Raw genomic sequence first — 26,727 nt, 5'->3', positions numbered from 1 at the left:
TTTCTGTTATCTCTGTGTCCATACTTTCCTCTTATTATGCCCCATTTTGCTTACTTCTTGCAGGAAACTACATCTTTTGCCATGCCATTCTTGAATGTAAAGTTTTCTAGGGATCTCTATTACCTATGCAAAAACTTTTGAACTCTTGAGTTTCACATCTGTGTTCCTCTTACAACTGGTCCTAAACCACATGTTAATTTTTCTAACTGTTTGAATCAAGATAAATAATATTTCCACATACTATATTATTTTCAATGTAAACACTTTTATTGTTTATGAAAGATGTGGTGGATATTCTGTCCTTTATTCTTTCTTGTGGAATTTGTGGAATATACCTTTCCTTCCTTCCTTCCCTTCCTTTCTTCCCTCCTTCCTTCCTTCCTTCCTTCCTTCCTTCCTTCCTTCCTTCCTTCCTTCCTTCCTTCCTTCCTTCCTTCCTCTCTCCCTCCCTCCCTCTCTCCCTTTCCTCCCTCCCTCTCTCCCTTCCCTCTCTCCCTCTTTCTTTTCTTTTCTTTTTCCTTCCTTCCTCCCTCCCTTCCTCCCTCCCTCCTTTCTTTCTCTCTCTCTCTCTCTCTTTCTCTCTTCCTTCCTTCCTTCCTTCCTTCCTTCCTTCCTTCCTTCCTTCCTTCCTTCTTTCTGTTTTGATATGGAGTCATGCTCCTGTCACCCAGGCTAGAGTGCAATGGCACAATCTCAGCTCACTGCAATCTCTGCCTCCTGGGTTAAAGCGATTCTCCTGCCTCAGCCTCCTGAGTAGCTGGGATTACAGGCCACTGCCACCACACCCAGCTAATTTTGGTACTTTCAGTAGAGACTGGGTTTCACCATGTTGACCAGGTTGGTCTCGAACTCCTGGCCTTGTGATCTACCTGCCCTGGTCTCCCAAAGTGCTGGGATTATAGGCATGAGCCACTGCGCCCACCCGGAATATACCTTTCTTACGGTAAAACCCCATGGAACTGTGCATTCTTCTGCCTTATGCCTTCCGTAACCCTGACAATCTTAGGAAAATTTCTGTATTATATAACCCTTATTGAATCCCCTATTCATTTGTAAATTTAATTCATGATACATGCTAAAGTTAGTCTAATTTTGTTTCATAGGCATTTGCTAAATTTTAGGCAGGTCTCTTCATATTCACTATAGTATGGAGCACAAAAACTTCACCTTTTGGTATATGCACAAATATTATTAGTATTATTATTGTTTTAACTTGTCATAATTTGTTATTGATATACAAAGACAACAAACTTTTAAAACATTATATTTACTGAGATTCTGGCAATAAGACACAGCATTCCAGGCTTGCTACTCAACTTGTTATTGTAAGTCTCAGCTTCAATATGAAGCCTTTTTTTTTTTTTAAATCAAAACCCTGCTTTCTACATGCTAAATATCTTGGCAAGTAGGCCATTAAACACAGTAATAAACTTAAGACAGCAAGACTGAGGAGTTAACAAAAGCTAAACATTACAGCCTAAACAAAATTCATATAAAACATAAACTATCACTGGTTACATAAAATTTTCCTGACTGATTAAAACTTAGTGTAAAACATGCATTTTAGAATCTTTAGCTATCAAGTTCAAAAAGTACTAGTGTCTATTTAAAATAATTCCTCTCCCAAGCCAAAGTGTAATCAAAATTAATTCAAATGACATAACACATTCTAATACTAAAAAATATTCATGATTACTGAAGTGGAGGTAAATCCCAGAGCTTCTGGGGCTTTCTCATGCTGCAAATGGCTGTTTCTCTGGTTCACTCAAAGCAGCATATAGCAGCATCCAAGGATGATACTAAGCTCAGTAAAGGGCAAGACTGCTGGTAGCCAGCTCTGACCTCCCCGTGAAGCATGGCTACTGCGTCCAGAATATAGGATGTGTGAGGATCAAAGGCACACTATTCTGCTCGCTAAAGAGATAGCAAACCACTCCCCTAATCCTAAAAGCTCCTTCCCAAGGTAAATAAAAGTCTATGAGGGGAAAAAATTAAAATACACTTATCTACAGAGTAAGGGTTTTGAAATATTAATGTAATCCCTCTTTCAAAAATTTTAACTAGAATCATCTGGTCATTTCTGATTACATCTTAAAGATGTATCCAGATTCAATTTCTATTGGTTTATCCTTAGACACTTCTAGTCAAAAGTATTAATTTTATTTCCAAATATCTTAACCACTAGTATGACGGCAGTATATTATCTCCCAGAGTTATCAAGCACTGGAGAAAAAAAAAAAATAGATGTTCAAGCAGCGGGCAACATTTATGGCCCTTTCACACAGTGGCATCTGAGTGGCTACTGAATAGTCCAGGAATAATTCTAAAAACAAGAAAATTCATGCATTTTCGTAAATATGTTGTAGTTTTCACAGTTGAAATTTCCTCAGACATTGCACTTTCTTTATAAGGGAATCCTGATTTTTCTTAGTGTTATGGTGAGTCAGGACTTGAACTAGCAGCCTTCTTTTTCTTCTTCTTACTGTGTTTCTTATGCTTCTTTTTCTTTTTTGTTTTTTCTGTTGCTTTTTCTCATTCTTCACTGCTTTTCTTCTTTTTTGCTCGCACCTCCTCAATATACTCTGATTGTGACAAGGACTCAGATGATAAAGGTTTATCTTCAGAATACATCTTTCTCTTTTTGCTGAGTCCTTTAATATACTTTTCTTTCTCAGTTCATCTTTTGACTTCTTTTTCTTTTTTAAACTATTCTTACTTCTGATTCAGTTTCTGACATGGAGCTTTCAGAAGATTTATGTGAACGGTTCTTCTTTTTCTTTCTCCATTTTCCTTGTTTCTTATCCTCATCTTCAGAATCAGAAGAACTGCTGGAAGAATCAGAACTTGATGAAGAAGAAGATGAATGCCTATCAGATTTCTTCTTTTCTTTTTTCTTTCTCTGTCTTCTTTTGGATGAGCTCTCACTTCCACTTAATAATTTCTCCCTGTGTTTTTCCAGTTCTTTCTTCCAATTCTTATTCATTTTTTCTTCAAATTTAGCCAAAGCCTTGGAGCCTTTCTTTTTGTTTTCTAGTTGCTCTTTTACTTCTTCCCAGGTAGGCCTTGTTCAATTCAGATAATCCTGGATTGTTGGCCCTGAAGACTGGACTGGACCCCTTGCTCTCGCCATTGCTATTGGGTTCATATAGGCCACCCGATTGTCCCGCTTCCCCATGGTGCTGGATTGAGCGCACAGTCGCAAGCCGAGGGAAAGCGGGATGGAGAGATGGCCGAAGCGGGCCTGCCGTAGCTTATGTTTCTTATAATACATGTGAGAGTTATTAATGGGAATAAAACAAAACGTTTTACTTAGAGAAAATATTTAAATATTATAGCTAAATATATGAATAAAATCATTGTGAAGCACATTATGTGTTCCTACATTTTTCTCCAATAAAGGAATTAATTATTTTCATCAGGAACAATAGATAGTAAACATTTTTAACTAAATCAACAGCATTTAAAATGCATTAACACTTTTTTCTATTTCTGTTGACACTTTGTTATGATTTCCTTGTATTTTTTTGCTTTGTTTGTTTAAAAAACAGAATTAAAAAAGTTACTGCCTAAAATTTATCTGTATGAATATCTTCCCAATGTGGGCCACGTGCAGGTTTGTTACATGGGTCCATCGCATGAGGTCGAGTTTTGAGTACGATTGATCCCCTCACCCAGGGTGTGAGCATAGTACCCAACAGTGACTTTTTCAACTCTTGCTGCCTCCCTCCCTTTCTCCTTGAGCAGTCCCTAGTTTTTATTGTTGCCATCTTTAAAAACACAGAAATTTTAATTCATACCTTCTAATCACAAAATAAAATAAAATATTCATTTATTACATTGTTGGTAATTACAAGCAAAGAAACATGACATTTATTTGGACTTCAAGCCTCATTAGGGGAAATTTTTTTATATTAAATTCTTAAATTATAAAAAACAATTTGTAAACTTTACTGGTGTGACAATCAGTTTAAAACCTTCTTCCTAGCTCACCTATTAACTTATAAACAAACAAGTAAACAGCACTACTTATTTTAAAAGCCTTGATCATTCAGGATCTAAAATACAAGATAGGGACTCATTTGCTAGAGGCAAAATTGACCTAGTTTCATTGTCACATCTCAGATTTAACAACGAAACAAGTTGAGACTATTTTAGAAGATCTCAGAAGTAATATACAAGATACATTCTAATTGCAGTTTAAGGAAAGAAAATATTCACATTGTATTTGTAATAATTGCCAATATACCATTTTCTCACATCCACTCTAGTTATATGTTATATACCGAGTTTATAAGAAGATAAGAGTATATGAGAGTTTCAGTTCTTAGGGTTTTACATTGAGGTGCCTATAATAATACAATCATATTCAAAGCAAAATGAAGGTATATGTTTCATATAAAAAAGGAGTCAACAGACTTGGTGCTCCAAAAATTTCTGGTGTTAAAAGTTAGTGTTTTATAGAGTCTTCTCTAGTATCATTACCTTGGTTCCACAATGGCATGTTAAAGTACAGATGTAGCAAAAACTCTAGAGAACAAATACTTTCCATAACCATCTTATAGAAAGTTTGATCATGACAGTATTATTTGAATGTAAACCAATTGAGCTCCTTTTAGTAATAATGAAATCGTTACTTTGATGAATCATTTGCAAATTTATTCTGCAATGAACAGCATTTTACTCGACATCAAACAGTACATATTATGTAGAGATTTTCCTAATTTGATGTAAAATATGATTTTAATTATGGAGATCTCAGTGTAGTTTAACATTTGGCAAGATACCACAAGTCCTTGAAAGCAGAAGTATACATTGCAAGAAGATAATGCAAACAGCACCAGCATCCTTTGCACATAAAAGGTTGCAAGGAGCAATTACCACTTCATTAATTGGTAATGAAGGCCAAATTGCTTGTAAGGGATGGTGATGTGCCATCTCAGACCACTTGTGAAAACAACAAGTCTCTAACTCTAGCATTTGCTGAGGACTAAAGACAGTAGAAATAAAATCCTTAAATGAATATTTTCTCATAGCAGCAGCAAGAAGAAAAAATCATGAATTAAAGCTGTTGTTATAATGCTCATGCTTTGTAAATGTAAAGAATGCCCATGCTTCATTCATTTTGCTACTGTAAGAACTAATGTATAATATTCATTATATATTACCATTATACATTGTCAGAAACTCTATCCTGCTATAGTAATTGTCTCAAGGCAGAGATGAAAAAAGAAAAAGGGAGACATAGCATTGGTAACATAGAATTTGGTGGTGAAAAGCATCTTTCTCTTCATTTTCTTAATGCTTACAAGAAATCTCTGTGGTTGGTATCCACTAGTAACAGCTTCAGCAAAAGAGGATACAAACTAAAGAGGAGCTCAAAATAGTTTCTCAAGCTCTAACTCATTAAAATAAAAAATTCTGATATTTAGCCTAGCTTCCAGGTTTTGACTCTAAGCTTTAATTATCAGACCACATAAACCAAGACCGGGTTCCTTGTATTTTCATCTTTTTCCAGATCATTTCAACTATAACAAACCTATGCATCCAAACTTTCTCCCCCGGAGAGTCCATGCTGAAACTAATCACACCAAACCTCTCCATTGTCAAAGGTAGTATAAGATACTAAAGAGGCTCTTAGTTTATATTTTCTAGATAGAACAGTTCCTTGTCACCGAATCAAACATATATTTTTGAGGGAAACACATATTGTAATAATTAACTGGCATTTAACATAATAACTATTATGCTAGTATATCATCATTATGGTAATTAATTTATATTTATTGCTGCCATTAATTACTTTCATGGAAAACATTTTTAGTTATTTGCTAACAAGGGACAGTAAGGTGAGGAGGAAGTTTACATTTCCTTTAAGAGAAGCATAAGCTGCAATAAATTTAGTGCACAGGCTAATATAATTTGGAAAATATTAAGAGTGCAAGAGAGTCATGATTTACCTTTTAAGACTTAAAACCAGTTTCTAAGAAATTTGTGGATGACGATAAAAGGAAAATGACATCAGCAATATTGTTACATTTACAATATTACTTTTGCATTTCAATGGTTTATAAGAAACACCTATTTCTGTGCTTTACAAAATGCTAATGACGATTAATCTTGCACTCAGTAATTTTAAGTGATATTAAGTTGGTTCATGTTATTCCTTTCTCCACTCATGTTTTTTATTCTTATGTTTATTTCCCCTTGTACACTCATAACCATTTCAAAATCCAGTCTTCAACCTCGAAGTATTTGGGCATTTACCAGGCAGCAGCATTTTAAGCATGCATGCAGAATCTCTTACAGCAAGACGTCACTGTCAAGCATAAGGCACAAATATATCTACAAAAATCATTATATTTCCATTTATTCATAAGTAGTTTTCCTTAGCCCATTCTGGTCTCAAAAGTACACACACACACACATTTACACACAGATATATATTTCTAAAAGTATATTATAAAAAGATCAGAGTAATATCAAATAGTTGAGACAAATGAGGAATAGAATTATTTTTTGTTTGTTTAGGGTATGTGTATGTGTGTGTGTGTGTGTGTGTGGTGTGTCAAATCAGAGAATTATGTTTGTGGCCAAGGAGTCAGGAAAACAGAAGACGGAGATTTGATGTTGGAAAATCCCCATGATTAACATGATGTGGGACAGGATCCAGAGACATATACGACCGAAAAGGGCATGCGTGGGAAGATGTGGACAGTTATCTTAATAATAATGGCTACTATTCAGTTCCTTTAACCACCTTTAGCCCCTAAGTTTTCAGCAGAAATTTGGTAATGGTATTATAATTGCCTAATGGAATACAGAAAAGCCAACATCAGTTTGGCAAAGTATACTGAAAAGATCTGGGAAACAAAGACAAATGTAAAAGAATCAGAAATTATCATGAGAAAAGCCAACAAAGTATTTTAGAGAGTGAGAAGAACTAGGAACAGAATCATGTAAGATCCCTGCTTAGAATTCTCACCAATATTCGGCATGCCTCAGGACTTTCTGTGGTTTTAACAAGATACAGGTTACTAAAGGCACAATGTCTCCAGAAAGTTGGAGTATGTTGTCCCCTCTGTCTCCACTTTACCCAGCAACCTCACAGTTGGGCTCATAGATGTCTATGTTTTTCTTCTCTGTCCTCTAGTTCCTTAATACCGTTAGACTGAGGCAAGACCTGAAGTAGCCTCAGCTCCACTCTTGTAGGAGCTTTAAGTTTTTAAAAATATTTTTATTTTATTTTATTTATTTGTTGAAAGAGGGTCTCGCTCTGCCGCCCAGGCTGGAGTGCAGTGGCTGGATCTCTGCTCACTGCTAACTCCGCCTCCCGGGTTCCCGCCATTCTCCTGCCTCAGCCTCCCGAGGAGCTGGGACTACAGGCGCCACCACCACGCCCGGCTAATTTTTTGTATTTTTAATAGAGACTTGGTTTCCCCGTGTTTGCAAGGATGGTCTCGATTTCCTAACCTCGTGATCTGCCCGCCTCGGCCTCCCAAAGTGCTAGGATTACAAGCGTGAGCCACCGCGCCCGGCCGGAGATTTATTTTCCTCCCAGCTGGAATTCAGGGTTACTGTACTGAGATCTCAGGTCTGTTGCAATGATACTGCACCTTTGGACAAATGTTCCGTACCTTTAAGTTTGTTTAATTCCTTTATGTAATTGGTTTTTTGTTTGTTTGTTTGTTTTTTAATTCCGGCTAAGCAGGGAACCCGGAGGCTTTTTAAAAATACTGCTTCCCGGATCAAAAAAGAAAAAAAAAAAAAAAAAAAAAAAAGAGCAGCCTAGGTGATTCTAACATTCTAACCCCAAACATTGAGAACTAATGCTGTATATCCCTTGGCCAACTGGACTTTTGACTTCTGCGCTCTACCTTAACTGAAGTGATAAGATGCTCCAATATCAGCTTCCATGAAACTGCCTCTAAAGTGTCTTCCTTCCCGTCTCTGTAGCATGGTCTTATGTTCAGCCCTTATCCCATCTGGTTTTTCACTCCAGATTGCCAAGGCCGAGACACGCCTTACACAGAAGCTCACCTGAATAACCTCATCTTCTACCTCCTACAAGGAATGGTAAGATTATTATAACAAACCAAGTAAATCCTCACAGTGTTCTATTTCACATCTGGTGGTAGTACACCTGACAAAACACGTGTATTACAAAAACATGCAAACAGTGTGTGGGGAAATTACTTTCAATCACATATTCCTAATGGTATGAATGAAGACGATTTTAGACATGCTAGTATTTTTATAGTTTGCTGCAGTTTGATAGCTTTCCACCGTGATTTCTGTGGTGATTTGTGATTTTTGAAAACGCCCTTATAATTGCAGTTTTATTCAACTTTACATGGACATATTGAATATTTATATGTGCAAAGCTTAAATCAGAAACTGTTTATAGTTAAAAGATAAGTAAAATGCAATTTTTCATATATATATATATATATATATATTTTTTTTTTTTTTTTGAGACAGAGTGTCACTCAGTCATCCAGGCTGGAGTGCAGCCGGGTGATCTCAACTCACTGCAACCTCCACATCCTGGTTTCAAGTGATTCTCCTGCCTCAGTCTCCAGAGTAGTTGGGATTACCTGCATGCGCCGCCATGCCCAGATACTTTTTTTTTTTTTTTTTTGTATATTTCAATAGAGATGGTGTTTTGCCATGTTGGCCAGGCTAGTCTCTAACCCCTGGCCTCAAGTGATCCTCCTGCCTTGGCCTCCCAACGTGCTGGGATTACAAGTGTGAGACACCACACTTGGGCACAAAATGTGATTTTTCTTATCAGAAATTGATGCTGGTGGAGGAGGCATAACACATACAGAAGATGACAATATGTTCTGTATTTGAGGTACTGCAAGGAGTTATTGAGAAAGAACAGATTATCATGTGAAGGAAGGTCCTGGAAAAGGATACCGAAATGAAAAGATAGGATTATTGGAACTTCTGTAAGTGAAAATTAAGGAGGACACAGAGAGGGAGAACAAACGTCAGCAGGCTTGGCAAATGTGAGGACAGAATCTGTTTAAGTAACTGAGTTCCAGTACGATTGGAATATAGGGCAGTGGGCTGTGGATATGTGGACAAGTACTTCAAGTTCGCACTTAACAACCTCTATAGATTCTTGGAAACTATGACTTGAAACAATGTATAACAAAACCAGTTTTACTCTGGGCTAATTGATACAAACAAGAGTTAACTTTCCATGGCATATTTCTGGTTACGAAAACATCACCAAATTTCTAAATAAACACTCAAAGCACTTCTAATATTAAATATGGAAATAAATGTAAGGTACAGATTCATTTAAGAAAGATTCATGAAAACAGGATGATTATTAACCCAATTTTTGGTGAATAGCTGTGAGACGGTGGTCAGACGGGTAGTGTGTTACATCTAGGAATGAACATTTGCAAAGTGAAAACTTTAAGGAGCACCTCCTCCCACTGTGTAGTTCAAAAACTATGGCAAATATGGTGGCTCGCCGAGTGCTTTGCTACTGCCTCATTTGATGCCATGTATTTGTATGATTATTGAACACATGACAAATTTTTATTTTAAAATAATTTGTATTCATTCATTCATTCATTTTCTAACCTGCTGATACGCTTTGGCTCTGTGTCCCCACCTAAATCTCATGTTGAATTGTAATCCCCAGTGCTGAGGGAGGGACCTGGTGGGAGGTGATTGGACCATGGGGTGGATTTTCCCCTTCTGTTTTCACGATAGTGAGTGAGTTCCTATGAGATCTGCTTGTTCGAAAGTGTGCAGCCCTTCCCTTTTCGCTCTTTCTTCCTCCTGTTCCAGCCATGTAGGATGTGCTGCTTCCCTTTTGCCTTCTGCCATGATTGTAAGTTTCCTGGGGTCTCCCCAACCAAGCTTCCTGTGCAGCCTGCAGAACCATGAGCCAATTAAACTTCTTTTCTTCATAAATTACCCAGTCTTAGGTGGTGTTTTTATAGCAATGTGAGAACAGACAAATATACCTGCTTATTCCAGTTTAAGGTTGGAGTGGCTGGAATCTATCTCAGCAGCTCAGGGCACAAGGCAGGAGCCAGCCCTGGACAGGAAGCTATCGTATTGAAGGGCACACTTACACACAACATACTCACTCAGCCTGGGAACACTTAGACATGCCAGTTCACCTAATGCGCACATCTTTGGGATATGGGAGAAAAACAGAGTACCCAGAGAAAACTCACGCAGACATGGGGACAATGTGAACACTCCACAGTGTCCCTGGCTGTGAATTACTTTTCTTTCTCTCATTAGTGTTACAATGAAAGATATTGGACTTTATTCAAAGCCCAATATCTTTGAATACCTTATTCAATACCTTATCTTTGAAAAGTACCTTATTCAAGGCCCAGGCTTACTTAGCAATGTAAGGCCAGGAACAATTTGGGTAATACAACTTGTCTCTGCTTCATTTGCTACAGTGAGAAACTACTGAAGAGAGGTGCATGGTTAACTCTGGACTGGGAGTTGGTACTCTAGAGAACAAAAAAAAGGACAGCTTTAAGAAGACCATGACAAAGACCCAGGCAAGACTTCTTAAGATGATGTCTGTTGAATAATTTACATACTGAACATTTCCCAAAAAAATTATAAAGAGATGCTCTTTTTTCTTACAAATGCACACAGTGAGTATCTACATGTGAAGATAGTAACTCAGCTTATCTTAGAATTTTTGATTACCAAAACATATTTTAGAATGATTCTTCTTTGTACTGAAAGATGCAGCATCAACAACAACAACAACAAAAAAAGACAAGGTACGTATATACAAATAAATTGATATCTTTAATTTTTATCTGTGAAATAATGTCCTATTTAGATTCCATTTATGTCCTTTCAAGAACATTCAATTTTTGTTTATTGACTAACTACTGTGTATCAGACTCTATATTGATAATGCAGTTATGACAGAGATAGACAGGATAGCTGTTCTTATAGAACATAATGTCTACCAGTTATGTCTACTGTTATTTTATATACAACATACTCATTCATGTCTCTATTCATTAGTCTTGCTGCCCTCCATGGTCTCTGGTTTTGTTCTTCTTCCCCTCCCAAGCATCTAGCCCTGTGCCTAAAACCAAGTAGGCACACTATTTTAATTTACTAAAATTAAATGGCATGCAATGTGCCAAATGTCAAAATTATATAATTTATAAAGTATAGACAGAAGTGTGCTTTTGGCTACATGAGGCATTGGAGTTAGAGAATCAGTAATGTAGACAGTTATCTGTCAGAGTAGCCCTAACTGAGTAACTATAAGATCAGTGACAGACTTCCAGGAAAAAAAAAAAGGTATGAATTTCTAGAAACTAATTTACAATTCAGATTTTGAAATAGAGAGTGAATAGTTAGGAAGATGAAGGAAAAGAATCTGAAAACCTGAGATGTGGTGGGGTGGAAATAAAAAAATTCAAAAATTATTAAAAGTACTTAAAGATTTACCAAAGAAGGGAATTTCTAGCCAGAAGTATTGACTTGAAACAGATATGATATGCTGAAATATAAAATATAACATAAAGAGGCCACATATATTTCACCATTGTCAAGAAGTTTCAATGAAGTATGCTATTTGAATTCATCTTTCTTGTGAGGGGAAGAATGTCAATATCAAACAAAAGAGAAGAAAAGTATAATTTGCATTGTAAAGGTTTGGTTTTTAAATGATGAAATGTGTTTACTTATAAGGTAAAGGACACTTACATTGCAAAAATGTTCTTTTTAAAACTATAGTGATGAAGTATACCATTATCTGAAAATTACGTCAGTAAACTGAGAGTCAATATGACTTAAAAATCCTCTAATGAATCACTAATATATTCAATACAAGTTAGAAAGAAAAAAATACACTGTTGACATTCATCAGAGATTGTCTCACTCTGTCTTTCTAATCATATATAGCCAAATGGCTTTACTTTTTATAGAGTAAATTTCCCTTAAGTATTAGAGAGTAGGACAATGAGACTAGCACGTTTCCAATTCTTGGAAAGATGTTCAAGGTGAAATTGTCCAATAAAAAAGTAATTTTAGAATTCAGTATAACTGCTTGAAGATAATGAGGAAAATTCCATGCACATTGGCTTAACTTGTCTAGACTGAAAACTGTGCTAAGATGGACATTTACAGAATTATTACAAATGGCCAACTACTTAGAAATTAATGCATAACAGTGACGGCAGTACATTTCATATCAGTTGTGAGATTCATGCAATTTCCTGCTATGATAATGGGTCACAGTCACAGTAATTCATAGCAATTTACAATATACCTGTGGAGCACTCCCAGTGACGGAAATGAAATTAACTCCTGTCACTATGGAACAAATGCTAAGTTTTACAGATCTTCAGATAGCTAAATTTACTTTTTAACAAAATAAGTGTAATTTTTGAGAGCACTTCTCTGAAATGTAAGCTGTTTTATATCACCAATTTTAAAGCTACAGAAACCTCTTCTACTGTCCTCTTCACAAGGGTAGCAACAATACTTCATAGAAACACGTTTAATCTTTTATCCATTGAGTATCCCGGGGAGCCTAGATTTAAAGGTCTAACCTGTAGAGATAAAAAACCCTGTGTTTGAAACCTAGCTCTACTACTTAATAACTAAGAGATTCAATAGAGTATGATTTAATTTACACATCTGTAAAATGGGAAAAATAATAACATGTTCTAGAGATGTTGAGAACAAAATTAGATTGTCCATTTAAAATGATTGTAACTGTGTTTGCCACCTGGGAAGCAGCAAATAAACACTCATCATTATTATGCTGACAAAGCTGAGTTAGCCAAAAATGTCACCGGAATACACTAGTTTGTTTTCCTTATAAAATAACAGAAATGTATTTTAAATTCAAAGTTTATCTATTTATTATTCCTTTTCGCTTGCTAGAAATTCTGTTTCTTCGAATTTGAGACTATAACAATTCAGACCAGTATAAGTTTGTTTTAGTCTTTTGAAATTCACTAAATATAGTTGACAAAAGGTAACTGAATATTTGGCTGCTTCACATATTTTTATTTTTATTTTTATTTTTTGAGACAGGGTCTTGCTCTGTCACCCAGGCTGGAGTACAGTGGCATGATCTCGGCTCACTGCAACCTCTGTCTCCTGGGTTCAAGCGATTCTCCCCCCTCAGCCTCCCCAGTAGATGGGACTAAAGCACATACCACTACACCAGGCTAATCTTTATGATTTTGGTAGAAAGAGGGTTTCACCATGTTGGCTAGAGTAGTCTCAAATCCCTGACCTCAAGAAATCCACCTGCCTTGAAGTGCTGGGATAACAAGCGTGAGCCACCGTGCCCAGTCACAATTTTATTAGAAATGAGTCTGCTATCTTTTATCTAAGATAAATTTGCCCTTCTAAACTGGAATAAAATATTTGCCAATAGTATTCCACATTTTACCATGTTCTATATTTCTGCAATTTTATTAGACATTTGACTTCACTTCTTTTTACTATTGTCTTTTTTAAAATTAAAATATATCTGCCTTCTATCTGCATAACATGTCAAGAGATATATTCCACATCTTTAATAAAAATAAGTACTCTTTTTATGTTTTTATTTCATACCAGGCAATATGTTAAGCCTCAGGTATCTCATGTTTAAAATGGAGATAATAATAGCACCTTTCTAACAGGATTTCTTAGTGACTTAATAAATAATATTGATAGTAACTGCTTACACAGTTGTTACCTGCTAAGTGAAACAAATGTTTATTAAGCCCTTACATTCTACAAAACCTTTTTTGGCACTACCATTATGATCAAGATGTCATTAAACATTACATCAAAGAGGTAGTTGAGTAGAAGGTCATTTAGGTCCTTTTAGGTCATAGAAGAGACTTTGGATTTTATCCTTAGACACATGGAAATTTAGTAAAGGATTTGAATAGAGGAGTGACATGATCTGAATCATGTCATAAAAAGGTCACAGGCTGCTGTGTGGAAGAGAAACAGCAAGGAGTGACAATCTAAGAAGTGAGATTGGAGGTTATCGTAATACTTTTGTGACATAGGATGGAATCTCGATAGGATAGCATTCATTAGTGGAAATAGGAATAAAATAACAGATTCCAAAACCATTTGGGTGGTAGAGCCATGGGATATTATAGATTCGATGTGGGACATGAGAGAAAAGTAGAGAATGTGATTTATGCTATTGAAAGTTGCCCCTCCCAATACAAAAAACAGAGGAATAAAATAACAGTCAGGAGGTGGCATTTAGGGAAGAAATTTAAGCATAAGTGGAATTTTGACTAGTGAAAATAGATGAAGAGGAAGAAGGAGGATGAACACATTCTAGGTAAGTGAAATGATATGGATAAAGGCATAAGACCCCCAAAATTCCAACTGAGTTTGGACATCACTGGGTAGCTGCAGCGAGAGATGAAGCTGATCTTTCATTGACTAACTCAACACATATTTATCAAACACCTGTTATGCACTAGTGACTCTATGAGGTGCTATTACAGCAGCGAAAGTGATGACTTGAACAGTTGTGTATGTTGAGAGGAGGGGAAGATTTCAAAATGAATGACCTAGGATGTCTTCACTGAAAATGTGATATTTAAATAAAACCTCAAAGGATGACATAAGGCAGAAGAAGACTTCATGGGGAACTATATGAATAAAGGAATATGGATATATCAGGAAACAGCATCCAAGGCAAAGGAAACAGCAGTAAAGAATCCCAAGGTAGACAGAAACTTGTATGTCCTCAGAGGAGGGAGGTAAAGAGAATGATTTGAAGGAGGAGGAAGGGGAAGGGTTGAAGAGTTTAGCCCAATCCTGGGATCTGAGCAGAAGACTCGAATCACTCTGGGTGCTATAAAGAGAATAGCAGAAAATCAGAAGAGTGGTAAATGACCATGTAGATGGTTTGTAATATAATGGAAGTTTTTCTCATCACTCATGAGATTTAAGCAACAATTAGATTTAAGTACATTGCTTTGGCAAGAGTATTTAGGATGGGCTAGATGAGGAATGGAGGCAGATGGATCTGAGAGTTACTGTGGTTAGGCAAGGGACGGGTAATGAAGACTTGTTCATTTTGCTCATTATTGATACCCAACACCCAGGACAGTTCTACATAATCCACGCATTGAATAAGTAAAGAAATGAACTAATTTTTGAATGAGAGAAATATTTTAGGAGTAGGACAAGGACTTGGCAAATGATTGATATTTTCTTTGAGAAAACTGAAAACCTGAAAATGACTCTGAGGTTTTAAGCTAACATTGGATAATCATATTGACCATTTTATGTTCAAGGTAATGGGCCTTTCTGGCATTGCATCATTTTATCCTTGAAAACCCTGTGCTGCAGGTGCCATCATCTACTAATTCTATAGATGAGACAAAATGAAGCTTAGGAGGGGGTTCAATAACTTCCCCTAAATCTGTTAGCTGGTAATGGCAGAGCCTGGATTCAAACCCAGAACTCTTCAATTGCAAAGCTTTCCTGTTTTTTACGAACCTGTCTTGGTGACTTGGAAATAATGTTATGAGCAGAAAGAGCTGAAAAACAGGTGGGAAAACTTATGCAAAGAAGAGGAGCAAAAGTTTAATATGGGTAGAATCTAATAATGTCAAAATAAAACACAGAAAAAAAAGTTTTCAAAAGTTGAAATGGAGATCCAGAATTCAGAAAAAAATTATACACATATAAATTCAGATTTTGGAGTCATATAATTGAAGTTTTAGAAATATTATGATTAAAAAAGAAAAAATACAAGAAAAATGAAATGTCAGAAACTGTATTATGAAATGCTTGTATTTACAGGGTAGGAGGAGAACGACCAGCTGATGAGAGAAGTGGAAATACTGTATTATTGAAATTGCTCTGTCCAAATCCATACTGAAATGTTCCCACATCAAAACGTTTTTCAAGTTAAGTGTGGTATATACTGCTGGAAAAGGAGCATTTACAGAGGTGAGAATAGAACAAGGAAAAAACAATGTCAGAGTTGCCAGAGAGAAGAGAATTTCGATAACTGTATAGGTATTATAAAGGATACTTTAGAGCAAAGTGTGGTGTGAGGAGAGTGAACTGACAAGAAGAAAGATATTGACTATAAAAAATATATGTATTTTTGTTAGCAGAGGTTTTCACAAAACGTCATTTAACTCATAAAGCATAGCAGAGAAGAAGTCAAAGCAGATATGGAGATTTTGTCCTAACAATTTTATTATTGAACAGAAAAATACTCAATAGATTCTATAGGAGATTGGAGAACTTTCTTCACAAATTTCTTAATCGATATTTAAAGAGAGAAAAAAAAACACACCCAACGTCAAAACTAATAAAACTCCAACCTAGACCAGATCTTCTTACTCTTAGACCTGTACAAGTGCCAATAAACCACATTGTTTCTGCAAGGCAGAAGGGACTAATCGTAAAGTCAGTTTGGGTAAAACTCTGCTCCACTAATAATTAAGATGAGATTTGAACTGGGAATTCCCCTCAATTACAGGAAAATATTAGTAACTTTGAAACAAATACAGAAATATAGTATTACTATAATTTTAGATGAACCTAGTTAACTTATTAAAATCTCATTTTGTTAGCACATCAATCTATGTACTATAAAGAGTATGTTTTAGTAAGTTCTGAAATGTTAGTATTTTTAAAGAACAGTTACATTTCTGGAAGAATATTTGGGAATGGACTAAATCTTACTTTAATCCCGACCTAAAAATGATTATAAATAAATCACAAGTGAAAATATTCCACTTTTTAAATTATCATACGATCACAATTGTTCCATAATGTATAGTGCATTCACTTTCATAGCCTAATGTGAATGTGTGTACAAGCAAAAATAATGAAATACATTGGAATCATAAATAGCCACTTGTACATAAAGTTTTAGAGATGAAGGAACATCTATAAATTTTGAGCTCAGCAAAATCGTTCAATATTATTTATATAACATGTTCATAGCAGGTAAACATTGGGGAAAACTTAAAAAGCTAAATAGTGTGTATTCATATCATTTTGTGCAATTAAATTTTTCTAAAAAAGTAACTTTTTTAATGTCATTTAAAAATATTATTTTAATTGACAAATAATAATTGTACATATTCATAGAGCACATAGTCACATTTTGGAATATGTAATGTACAGTGAAAATATAGGGGTAATGGGTATATCTATGATCTCATACATTTATCATTTCTTTCTTTTGGAAAGGTGCAGTATCCTCCTTCCAGTTATTTGAAACTATATAGTATTTTATTGTTAACTGTAGCTATCCTGCAGTGGTATAGAACACTAGCACTTCTCCTCTCTAACTGTAATTTTGTGTCTTTTAACAAATCTCTTTCTACATCAAAATGATCAAGAATGAAGAAAATCTTTCTAATCATAAATTGAATTGTGAAAATAGGATTATCAAATTGTAACAATTGTTCCCATGTTAATGCCAAGACCAATATCATTTGGTGGGGAGCAGCTGCAAGTTATCATCAGAGCAATATTTTGAACTTAAAATAAATTTTTAAACCCAAAAACAATGGCCAGCTACTTAAGCTACAAAGATCTTGTGGTCTTTGGTCATGGCTTATCCATTGTTTTGTGTGTGGCATCTCAAATATTTTCATATTTTGCAAATGGCCTACATAAAGAGGAGATATTCAGATAATATATATTTTGTGGTTTCAAATATTATATTTATGTAAACTACAAAGTTATGCAATTACACCTCTATTTATTATCCAAATAAATTTTTGTTCCAACTTTGTAAAAACATTTCAGAGATTATTTACAAACTAATCCAAAGTTTATGTATTGATGATAGATGTGTAAAAATGTGTTTATTTGAAAATATTTCTCTACATTCTACCTCAAATTTTACAAGTGATTATTTATTTCTTTTGGCTATCCTAATCCGATGAGGCTAAATAAGTCCAGTACATTTTAAAGCAGTTACTTACTCTGAATTAGGAGCAGGATGGCTCCTTATTTTATTTGCCTAATATTACATGTCTCCAGAGAATCCTTCAGCTTCTAGAGCTGTGTGACACCTAAAATGGTAACATATACCAGTTTTCTCCGCATTAGTATCCTCTATTCAAAATATGAAATCCAAGTCAATACCATGAAATTAAGTAGGATTACACTGAAGAAAGCTAACATTAAGTCTATAGTTTACAGATTTTTATAAGTATATCAGAAGGCAAATATTTTGGTCAGTTGTATACTCTGGTTATTGGAGAACTAATTTCTAAATCCTACAGTCTTTTTATTTATTTCTACTTGATGTATATACATATATGAATGTATTTTGATATATAAGATATTTCTTAGTGTATATAGTATACATAGTATATTTTATCCTTTATTTAGATTTATTATTATAGTTTCCTGCTTCAAATCTTAGCCTTACTATTTTGAAGAAAATTAAACTTTTACTCCTATAACTCTGGATCTAAGAAGGCACAGAGTACATCATTTTCAATAGCAACAGTCACTAAACAGTATTGTAGGTGAATGCAGGTTAATGACCACTCCATAATGTAGTGTGGTTTCTAGAACAAAATATTATACCTAGGATTCTCCTCTTGGACCTTGACGTTCTTTCACCGGGCTTGCCAAATTCTTAATCATGCACTACATGTTTTTCATGGGCCAGACACTTTTCTAAGTTCTTGATATTATAAATCTAATATAGTCCTCATAACCAACCAACAAGGTAAAAAAAATATCATCTCCTTTCAAAAGATGAAGACAATGAGCTGCCAAAAGATTAAGGAAGGCCCTGAAGTCACACACTAGGGCAGGACAAAGGAGCTTTGACTTACTTCAGCATTCTAGTTCACAGACTAAAATCATGCTTCCCTGTTGGTTTGGTTTGGCTGATCTCACTTCTCTTTCTGTTTTGTATTTTTGGTTTTGCTTTTCCCCTGCTCCTCTGCTTTCTAGTGCCAACCCAGTGAATGCCTACTCATTGATTTTAAGACCCAATATAACTGGCACCTTGTTTAAGATTTTCTTCCCTCCTCACCAAGATTGAGTCACTGGCTTCTCGGCTGTACCCTTTCACCACTTTCTAAACAGTTCCACTACTGCATATATTACCTAGTACTGCAGTTTTCCGCCAAAAAGGTTATACTTTACCTCAAGGTAAAATGATATGATCTCTAAGACTAAAAATTTTCCATGTAACTGCAGACTCTAGCGTAGTGCTGGAAATATATACTTGCAGAGGCAGATCTATAAAAACATAATACTAGCTGGGTACAATTCGGAATCATGGGAACTCTGGTAAGCTGGAGAGTGCATTAATGGTCAGAAGAAACTCCACTTTAATTTTTAATAAACACTGTGGCTCAAATGTATCCATCCATTTTTGTCTTCTAACCTAGCATAATATCAATAAAAAGAATAAAATGAAATGGGTAAATGTTTAAACATATACTATGGGCTGAATCATATACTCCCAAAATTCATATGTTGAAGTTCTAACCCTCAGGATCTCAGCATGGGAGTGTATTTGGAGAGAAGATCTGTAGAGAGGTAATTAAATGAAAATGAAGTTATTATTGTGAACTCCAATTCGATACTACGGAGGTCTTACAAGAAGAGGAAATTTGGATACAGACACCTATTGAGGGAAGACAGTGTGAAGAGACAGAAGATAGTCATCTATAAGCCAGAAAGAGAGGTTTGAAACAGATTCTTCTCAACTGTGGTATCTCAAAGGTTTCCATATTTTGTAAATGGCCTACATAAAGAGAAGATATTCACAGAATATATTATTTTGTGGTTTCAAATGTTATATTTATAAAAAGTACAACTTTATGCAATTATACCTGTATTTCAAGGTTCTCAGAGGAAGCAATCCTGTCAATACATTGATTTCACACTTTCAGGCTGTGAGAAAAATAATTGTTTTGTTTAAACCCCCCAGTCAGTGGTATTTAGTCACAGTATGTAACAAAGAATGCATCTTGTAACAACACTTACACAAAATGTAAATGTGTAGTATTCAACTAAAGCTTATGTTTATAGGTAATCGGTTAATTGGTTACCCAGTTAATTGGAAGATATATTGTTCTCTGAAATGACTGATTCATTTGTTTTCATAGACCCACCTGGCAAATAAGGAGTCTTGAAGAGAGTTAGGAAAAAGAATTTAAAGTACTATCATCAGACCAGTCTAGAAATGTTAACATTTTTCTTTATCAGCTTCTCTTAGTAAGTGTTAAAAAGATAAGTAAAGGAAAGTGTGGCCTGATTTCAATAAGATACATAATGTAAATTAAAGAAGCAGGTGCAGCCTTTAGGTAAAGTAGTCATAGAATGGTTTAATAGTAAAACCATGAACTGCTACAGATGGAGGATGTTTAATAGTGTTACAGGAAATGTCTGAGGTTCAAATTTCTGAACGAGGTACCTGTTATCAGTTCAGATCTAATGTTGAAATTATGCTTCCAAATAAGGTGAACTGAGTTTAAAATTTGTTTTCCAGTATTAAATCTCAGTGAAACATAGTAGGGCTACTAAACAAAGGAAGACGTACTAATAATAAATCGCAGAGCGTAATGGACACAATTAATGCCTCCTTACTAACCAGTTGTTTAAAATAGAGTACTTACAGTAATTTAGTTTTAAAAAATAGATAATGTGAAAAAGTATTGCAAATGAAAGCAAGGATTCTGTTTTGGAATAAAAACAATTTGTCAGGGCTGGCACACAGGGGGCAATACAAAACTGAAAGTAACGTTCAGGAAACCAGGAATTTTCAAGAAGAGAAAAATGGCTTAGACTAGAGCTAGGTCTCTTAGTATAGTTTTCTTTCTTTCTTTTCTTTCTTTCTTTCTTTCTTTCTTTCTTTCTTTCTTTCTTTCTTTCTTTCTTTCTTTCTTTCTTTCTTTCTTTCTCTCTCTCTCTCTCTTTCTTTCTTTCTCTCCCTTCCTTCCTTCCTTCCTTCCTTTCCCTTCCTTCCTTCCTTCCTTCCTTCCTTCCTTCCTTCCTTCCTTCCTTCCTTCCTTCCTTCCTTCCTTCCTTTCTTTCTTTTTCTTTCTTTCTTTCTTTCGTTTTTTGAGATGGAGTCTTGCTCTGTCACCAGACTGGAGTGCAGTGGCACGATCTTGGCTCACTGCAACCTCCGCCTCCTGGGTTCAGGCAATTCTCCTGCCTCAGCCTCCCGAGTAGCTGGGACTACAGGTGCGTGCCACCATGCCCAGCTAATTTTTGTATTTTTAATAGAGACGGGGTTTCACCATATTGTCCAGGATGGTCTTGATTTCTTGACCTCATGATCCACCCGCCTCGGCCTCCCAAAGTGCTGGGATTACAGACTTGAGTCACTGTGCCTGGCCTGTTAGTATAGTTTTCAATATTATATTAGGATTGAAGAATTGGACATTAATACTAATGCAGTGAAGGTTTGGACTCTGATACTAGAATCCCACTTAATATCAATTATAGTCTAAGGTATATTTCTCATTTCATAAGGTAAGGCCAATCTTCCCCATTTAGTCCTCTTCATACTCTTGAGAAAGACTGAAATTTATTCCTTTCAGAAATGTTTTTAAACTTTCTAGATAAACTGGAATCCATTTAACTCCAGGTATTACACGCCAGTCACAGGCATCTAGTTTAGATAGCGCATGAGACGAGCACTTACTATAGTCTTATGTTTAACTCACTCAAAAGTATTTCTTGAGGGCCTAGTATGAACCATACACTTTTCAAAACTGGGGATAGAAGCTGTTAGATAAACAAATGGCAGTCTCAAGTTTCATGGAGCTTACTTTTAAGGAGGAAAAAGAGAACAGATAATGAAGAACGATGGAGGGTACAAGGACAGAGAAGTCAAGGATCACTGCTCTGACGAATTGTCATGGGCAGAGGTGTGAATAATGTGAAGAAGAAAACCATTTCTTAAGATAGAAAAGACAAACTGAAGAAGGAGCGGGTTTGGTGAAAGAATATAAAAATATTTTGGATATATTAGTTAGAAGTGAAGTTTGTAATAGCATTTGTTATGAGTCTGGAATTTAGGAGCATGATGAAGTCGAGGATATAATATAAGGACCGTCAATATGTAGATGGTGATATTGGCTAGGAAAAGATTGTACAGAGAATAGAAGAAATTTGAAAAATGAGTTCTAGAATTTTTTGTTTATTAGAAATCAATAATTTTTGGGAGAATCTTGCAAAGAGCTTAAGAAAAAGTGTACAGTAAAGCAAGAGAACTATGAAAATAGTATCTTGACACCAAATGACGAAGTATCTGGAAGAATAAAAGTCAATGATAAAAAGAAGAGAAGTCAGTAAGCACTGCCAAACACTTCTACAAGATGAGCAAGGTGATGGTCGATGGCTGAGACACAGCATTTGGCAATGTGGGTGTCATTTACGTGGCTATGATAGAATGAGATCGTAGCTGGCTTATTTTTATCTGGATGTGTTTCATCTATTTGTTTCTTCAATAACAATTTATTGAGAAAGTATTATGTGTAGGTACTAAAGGGGGAACTACAAACGAGAATGTATCCATTTATTGCCATCATGAAAATCATGAAATCACAGAATAAATAAAAACAAAATTCTGCCTACGAGTTTTCTTCTATATTATTGGAATAAAGTAACTTGTTATATACTGCCCATTAAACTGAATTTTTTTCAGATTGCGTGTCTCTGTTTAGGAGACACTAATTATATACTTTAAAATATATATAGAATCATCAACGAAAGCAGGTTTGAGGTGCTAAGAGATTTTTAGTGTTAAGTAATATATAATATATATTTATTTCACAAAAGTCAAGAGAGTTGTTATATTACATTTCTCAAGGCCAACCCAGCCTTTGAAGTGTTCCCACAAAGCTATGCCATGGCCAATTATCTCAGATACGTGTTTATGGTGACAAGGCTACTGCTTAATTTAAACTTTTCATACACATGCTTGTATACATACACACATTCTGGCACGTCATGTAAATCAACAAAAATATTTTCTACAGTATTTACCAGTTAAATTTAGGAACATATACTCTTTTAAAACAAAGGGACATTTTTAGAATCACACTGATATTCATCAGCTCAAATTTATTTTTTAATTTAAATTAACATATTTTTTATATTTGCAACAGTGTAAGTCACTTTACTAGCATTTGTGTGCCTTATTCAATATCTTGAAAATATATATCGATTATTATCTTGAAAATATATATCGATTATTAATATACATTAAATAAATTAATTACATAATACATTTACAGCTTTATACATTTTTGAACAATAGATAAATATGTATTCAATACATGGATATATACATTTATTTATAATGCATATTATTTATTAATGTTTATTAATTTATTAATGAATAGTAATAAATTGGTAATGCATAGAGCCATATATTAAATACATTCATAAATAAATATTAATTACTTAATATACATTAAATAAGCATACTATAGATATATGTGCTTTTCAAAAACACAAATTTGATGTAATAACATAATAAAGGGCTTTGATACAGTAATTCAAAAAAGGTAGGACATGAACATAAAAATATTCACGAGGATAAAAATTAAAGTCTGTAGTGCTCTGAAAGAGTAAATTCTACATATAAAGTGAGAATCTAAACTGTATAATACTATTAAGTTCAATACACTTTTATAATTAAAAGAAATCTGAAATAATGTATTTTATTAGAAGACTAAACACAAAAGCAGTCGTCATTTTGCATGGCATAACTCAGAGCAATATAAAATAGGCACATAGTAAACTGATGGTTAAAAAACATAGTCCAGGCGACACAAAATTCAACAAATTCAATCAACAGGTGCATAACGTATCATTTCTTTGGTTTAAAAGTCTTTGAAATGCTGTATTTCTACACAATGGAATTTCCTATAGAATTCCCAATTCGCAACATGTTTTTCCATTGTCATTTACCTAAACACTGAATGTACTGTGGCATCAGTACTACTAGCCCAAATACAACTGTAAAAAGCACCAGCTGGCTGTATTCAACATGGCACTTGTCCAGGTCTCAAATGTCTTATTTATATACAATGGAATTTTGCCAGCTGTTTAATATTTAGGGCTAATAAATGTAATTGGCAGTACTACACAAGCACAGCCAACAAACATCAGAAAATACTTCTCAATGTGAAGTTTGAGTTGTTCTCATTTAACAGAGTGAAATTTGTGACAGTAGAAAGTGAGTTTAAGCAGTTTTGACTTTGAAATAATTTTTAAAAATTAAAGAAAGAAAGGTTAACAAAACTACAGGTGAGTTGTAAACTTACTATCTTACTTATATTTTTTTAAACCAGGGACATGTATTGATAGTTAAATATTGTATCATTATAAAAATGAACAGAGGTGTTTAAACAGGTGCCTGGACCTCAAAGACAAGGTAAACGGTGCTAGACCTAGAGGAAGTTACAATATAGTATCAAGATGGATTAATATATCATGATAACACAGTGAAATTTTACCAAAAGAAGTCTATATGAAAAATGAGGTGGACTCACTAACTGTGCTAATTATGAATGTAATACTATAATTTATGTTTCATCTCTAGAAACAAACAGTAGACACGTACCACTTGATGAAAGAAAGAATGAATGGAAGAGAGAGAGAAAGAAGAAAAAAGAGAAGGAATGAGATAAGAGGAGAGAGAAAAAAGAGAAAGTAAAACGAAGGATGAAAGAAAGAAAGAAAAAAATGAACCTTCTTGCAAACAAAATAAGCATTATTTGTAATAAGCATTAAATTTGAGTAATACACAATGAGGGGCTATTCCTCTCAAAATATCACTTTTCAAAAGACAACATTCCACTATTGAACCATTATTCCCTCTAAACCCTGTTGCTTGTTGCTAAAAATGACCACACCCCTGGGTATAATAGAATGTTAAACCTAAACCATCATTTGTGTAAATGTGAATATGTGAACCAAGAAGGCTCTGACAGCAGACAAAGTAGCAGGGGAGAGCTGTGTGGAAATTGTGAGGATGCACATGAAATGAAAAGTGAAAGGGTAGAACTGAAGAAACAAAACACATTCCTCCAATCCGACTTACTTCACATTTTTGCCAAGTTTAAACCCTAGAGAAGACACAAAAGACAGTTCTCTAGGCAGTAGTGAAAAACATAAGAAGAGGACCAGGGAATTTAACAATTAAGAAAATTGGACTTTAATTCTTGTTTTCACAATATCTGTTGATATCTGTTAAATTACTTAGTTTTCCTGAGGTCTATTTTCTCAACTACTAAATATATTAATATATGAAATATAATTTCCTTTCTACTTAAGTAGCCAATAAAATGCTTAATTCAGCCACAACAGGTGCTGGATTACCCACCAGACAGATCAACATGCATCTAGGAGATGGCAAGGTCACAAAACGTTCTTTTTCCAATTTCTAAAATCTAAAATGATGTCTGATATATTTAAAAAGAAAATAAATAAATGTTTGAAAAGGAGAAAAGCTAAAACTTTGCTGGACCTTGTTACAATTATATTACTGATGCTGCTTTGACTTTGAATTATAGAGGAAACACCATAATATTTCTAGGTTTAGGTTCTTTACCATAATTTGATTATAGGTGCCCAGTCATATACTGTCTTCACAGCCCACAGATGCAGATAAAGCACTGAGCTCATAGCAGAAAAATAATCCAGAAACAGGAGGGGGAAAAAAAGCACCCAATAAGAAGTTGGCTTTTTAATTTTAGACAAATACAAATTAAAAACATGCTTTCCGAACCAGAGATGCCAATCTCCCTCTTGGTAATGGACACAAGATTTGGGAGCACTTAGATGATTTAATCTTGGGAGCAGTAGTTTCCAGCTTCACATTCTAATATCACTGCTGCTATCCCTTTTCCTAAGTCTCCTGTCTTTCTGCCTGACTCCCCATCATCGTCTGGCTGCAAAACATTCCCTCTTATTAGACATGGGGAAGAAAATGCTAAAATGATTCAATTTCAAGAGTTCTGCTTCCTTTTGTTTTAACAATCACAAGGGAAACCAAGAATTCTACCTTGGAAAAGTTTGAGTGCCGTGAGCACAGTATCTTTCATTGATTTTTAAAGAACTTTTCAGTGTGTGTTTACATTTTGGATTTTGCTCCTGAAAAACATAAGAGTTTGGTTGTTCCAGTGTTTGCTTATTTTAAAAGTAATTCGTTGACTGCTACTTTGTAATTTCTGCATATGATTATTGAAAGTAGAATCACTTATGGCATATCTAAACTAAATTCAAAACAACCGGAATGTAATTAGATTAATGTCAATGTAAACCACCAACCCAATGAATGGAGGCCTTTTAAACACAAATAGAGCACAATGGTTTTGATGCCAAGAAATCCCTGTAACTTGGAACCTACTAAGGAGACCATTACTCTATAGGGGCCTCCATTTTGATGAAGCCACTCAAGTCAACTAGCGATTCAACTACTTCTACACACATATCCTTGTGTTTTCTTCATGAAGCCGAGGGAAAATATTTTCCCTTAGGGGAATTGGTTTCTTTCAATTTCTATCTAAGAATACGTCAAGCAGGAAAATCACCATCATTTTCCAGTGATCTCTATAACTACTTCGTCCCTGAAACATTTGAAGAACACCAACATCTTGAAAATTCCAAATACTGCTCCGAATCATGTGAATATATTTAAAGGAAAAGGTCAAACCTTAAAAAAAGAAAACCACAAAATACTGTTTATAAAAATTATATCTT

General features: G+C 34.8%; 1 protein-coding gene and 1 pseudogene across 1 annotated transcript in view; both read right to left on the bottom strand.

The window, feature by feature from the left end:
- Positions 1–26,727, bottom strand: part of EPHA3 (EPH receptor A3) — a 357,317-nt gene that overhangs the window by 254,079 nt on the left and 76,511 nt on the right. The gene's annotated exons all lie outside the window — the stretch shown is intronic.
- Positions 2,216–3,221, bottom strand: LOC103228528 (uncharacterized; annotated as a pseudogene).

The sequence above is a fragment of the Chlorocebus sabaeus genome, chromosome 22, assembly GCF_047675955.1.
Source record: "Chlorocebus sabaeus isolate Y175 chromosome 22, mChlSab1.0.hap1, whole genome shotgun sequence".
NCBI lineage: Eukaryota > Metazoa > Chordata > Mammalia > Primates > Cercopithecidae > Chlorocebus > Chlorocebus sabaeus.
Note: the sequence above shows the minus strand (reverse complement) of the source record. Positions and strands in the feature narration are given on the sequence as shown.